We start from the raw sequence: 4,473 nt of genomic DNA, 5'->3' as shown, positions 1-4,473 counted from the left end.
AAATCGTGTCATGAAAAAAAGAAAAAAAAAAATGGTTCAGTAAAAGTGACATATCTAGATTTTCAGGACTATGAATCTTTTATTCGAACAAACCAATTGTTAGGGATTATAAGTTATTCCTAGGTTTCTTTTTATCTATTTTATTACATTCGTTTTCATTTGCAAAATTGCTTATTTCTTTTTTTTTTATCTATTCATTCATTCATCTATTATTTGTTCAATTATTAACTGCAATATGCTAATATAAGGTCTTTCAATCTGCAAGCTCAGGTCTCAAGAAAAATATTGTCCATCTGAGCAATAATGTTTCTTATAACTCCCTTTTACCTTTTATGCCATGACTTTATATGGGATAGAATTGTTCTCTTTTTTTTTTTTTTTTTTTTTTGGGACCCAGGGATTTCACGGGATGATTTTTCTATGATGGGATTCTTCGTGTATTAAATAATTGTAGGAAAAAAATTCTAGAGGGAGGTTATATAAATAACACTTTATTCACTTGAATAATTCAATTATTAAAAGTAACTTTTCTTTATTGATATTGATGATATAAATGAGATATTTAAAAAAAAAGTGTCAACTTTATCAAATATTCATTGTAAGAATTTTGCTTCGCCATTTCTGATACACATGCAATATTTACTAGAAGTTCTTATGTAAGCGGACGTATCATGGCCCATGATTACTTATCCGCTATAATACGATTACTATACTTATTGACCTAGTTGTTTCTATATATTTGTTTATTTTTGTATAAATAGGACAAGCGAGTACATTCCGACCTTTGTTCATCTCCTTAGAATATTGAGAAGACAAAGGATTAAATATCCGCATTATAAATGGAAATTATGTTCCGACTCAAATTATCCTTGGTTAGCTTTCATAATTCAACAACTTCTTCATTTCCTATCAAGCTATATCATCGTATTTATTATCCGCATTATAAATGGAAATTATGTTCCGACTCAAATTATTCTTGGTTAGCTTTCATAATTCAACAACTTACTTCATTTCCTATCAAGCTATATCATCGTATTTATTATGAAGAGATAAAAATTCAGTCACTAATATATATATCATTATTCAGCGTCTGGAATCAAACTACATTGTTTTAGTGAATCATTGTTCATCAAACCAATTTTAGTTCTTGGTTCCTCAAAGTAATATGGCAATAAAATTACTTACTCATCATCAACCTCACGTTCCCCTAACAGATTAATATTTCCATGGGCCATAAAATTCTCCCATATCTCTCATGCTATTTGCCATCCGACCTCTCTCTCTCTCTCTCTCTCTCTCTCTCTCTCTCTCTCTCTCTCTCTCTCTCTCTCTCTCTCTCTCTCTCTAATACATCGAAACTCAAGCCGAGGTGTTATTGTACACACGGCAATTAAATGACAATCAACCTCCCCCTAGAGCTTCCATTTTCCAAATGAGTCCTCTTCGTTCTTTACTCTCTTGAACTCTTGACCCTGATTAATCAATTTCCTTCGAAGGCATTCGACTGTCGCTATATATAAGGGCCACATAACGCTAACAAAAGGTTTCCCTTTCATTTCAGAAATAAAATTAGTTTTTTTTTTTTCAATAATGTATCTAGCCTGTCTAGTATTGATAACTGAGGCTGTTCGGGTAAAATAGATATTTTATTCACAACAAAATAAAAAAAAAATTATGATAAATAACTTTGTGCAATGTATGCTTTTTTATGAATAATGTGAAATCGTAGCTGTACAATTTTTTATTTCGAATTTATTTGACTAAATTGTAGAGAGAGAGAGAGAGAGAGAGAGAGAGAGAGAGAGAGAGAGAGAGAGAGAGAGAGAGAGAGAGAGAGAAAATACCACTCGTGATTCTTCAATATTCCATAAACCATATACAATCTAACCTACCATGACAATAGTTTTTATTCTTTCAAATATAATAGGAAAATAGAAACAATCTCTCTCTCTCTCTCTCTCTCTCTCTCTCTCTCTCTCTCTCTCTCTCTCTCTCCTCTCTCTCTCTCTCTCTCTCTCTCTTCTTTTGGATATCGTGTTAGTATTTTTAGTGCTCATCTTTACGTAAAACGATGAGCTTTTATTGTACACGACAAATATTGATATCTATAAAATTCTTTGGAGGAAAAGACTGATGTGATCAAAGGATTCAAAGAATCACTACCCCTCAGCTCGTCTTCCAAAGACCGATATAGAAAAGTTTTCCCTGAGAACACACTCTTGTTCACACTGGCTTTCTTTGCTTTGCCGATCCCCATGATACTTTTTTTTATCATTTCCTAAAATGCATGTTTTGGTGATTTGAAATAATAATGAAGAATTGTAATCCTTTTTTTCTTTTACTCAGATAAAATATTTGCCGCTTGGGAATAACCCTTCAAGTTACGTTGAAGTTCAATACTTTAAGTATAAGGGTTTCTAGATTTTTTTATCTTTATTCAGAGTGAGTAAGAATAAAATAGTTATACGTTGAACCAAAATATTTCGATGATAAGAAAATAGGGGACTGTATGTATATTTTCAAGGGCATAAAAATCTTTCCTTGCCTTATGTTTTTATTGCGGTTTTCTATATCTGAAGTCATTAGAGTTGTAGGGTACTATTATAGTATACCGTTCTAGGCGGTATATATACCGTTATAGGTTTTATTATTCCGTGCTAGGCGATGTATCTTAGCAACTCATGTTTATCAACGGTTATATCAGCGGATGAGCATGCTGGTGAAGCAACGAGAACTTTGGGTGTGGATGAAATGTCCCCCAAAATCTCGAAGTCACTGGCAGCAGGGTGATTGGGGTTAAGGCGATAGACACGCTGCCTCCTCGGCATATACCCTCGATGCCTGGCAGATGATCTTACCAAAATTAGTAATGACCGGCAGGGGTCACCTGTCTTAGTTAGGTAGGTACTGCACACCACAAGGAACTGGCTATCCTTTGATGAATCTAGCCAATGAATTCTCATTTTTAGTAACGAGGCCCTTTTGGTCGATAGGAAAAGGTTATGATGATGATGATTATTACAGATAGTATTGTATGGAGTTTGTACCCCAAACTGGTGGGTGTACAAGGGTGATAAAGCTCTCTGGTATGAAACATTGACCTTCACCAAGTATATCCTGAAATGTAGTTAGACCTTTAGTTCCGACTTTTATTCGATCCTCTGGTGGCATGATTGATATCAACTTAGTCGTAGATTTTTGTCCAAGGTTTTATAGCGAATATTTCCTCATGCACTAATCTAGGATAGTTTGTAGTTGCTTTGGTGAAATTAGTGGAGGACTTGGTATTCCTTTGTATGCATTAAGCCTAACAGAAACATGAGATCATTATTTTCCTTTATCGGGAAACCATGTAATAGCCTTTTGGTGGTTGAAACATGGTTTCCCGATGAAGGAAAATAATGATCTCTCGTTTCTGTTAGGCTTCATGATACTATTGATACCATTTAACAAATTATTTATCAAGTTTGTAGAACTTTTATGATTGTTCCAAAAAAAAATCATTTCTCTGAATAAAGTTTTCAATTTTCACATGTTCCCTTCATTAATTAACACTAAATCTAGGATAAGTTTTACTATGGCAAAATCTGTTCATATATGAAGACTGCCATAATTTTTTGTATGGCTACGAGCTCACTGTCTATCCTGTAAATTATACCTGCGAGTAGCGTCAGGAGTATCAGGAATCTCTTCAGAAACTTCCTGTAATATGTTAGTAAACCAAGGGTTAGTCTTTATCGTATAAATGTGACTTCAGTGTAAAATTTCGATATTCGCATTGCTCTCAACTACAGTCCGAAATTTATTTCCTTACTCTACACTGAGGATTTTACATGGACCTCCCAATTTAGAAGAAACTTTTCGTTTTACCCTTTTGTTACATGTATCTGTGCATACACTTATGAACCTACTTTTATTGATGGTGCAAGAGCCTATAAGTATTATAACGTTTATTTGTTAACTTCCCTTTCGTTCAAGCCCGCCTTGTCTGTTGAACATTTCCATATTTTTTTTGCTCATTTCCATGTAATGTTGTCATCATAGTTTCAAGTCCCTCTAGGTGGCTTGGTATCGTCTAATAATGTATTTAGAAATCACTTTTTTTTATATTCATCCAACAGAAATTGTGACGTGTCCCGTGTCACCTTCAGTACTGTTAACTTTGTTATTTATTGTAAAATGTATATCGTCTATTTTATCATTCTAACTTAATGCTTTTTTTTTTCACGAGAGTTCTCAAGATATCCTTAAAATTCGCATACACCCTTTCTCACGCTTTTCGATTTCAAAGAATTTCCACAATTATCAAAAACATTCACTAATCAACTCGAGTGCAATGTATACGAGGGTTAACACTGATCATAAGTTTATAGTAATAATAGCAGACTTTATTGCCTCTGCAACGGAAATGACCACTCTATCATTTACTGGAACAATCACTATATACGTACTTAAGTGACATATTAAAAAAAA

The sequence above is a fragment of the Palaemon carinicauda genome, chromosome 10 (assembly GCF_036898095.1).
Source record: "Palaemon carinicauda isolate YSFRI2023 chromosome 10, ASM3689809v2, whole genome shotgun sequence".
Classification (NCBI taxonomy): Eukaryota; Metazoa; Arthropoda; class Malacostraca; order Decapoda; family Palaemonidae; genus Palaemon; species Palaemon carinicauda.
The sequence above is the reverse complement of the archived record's forward strand: the minus strand, read 5'-3'. Positions refer to the sequence as shown.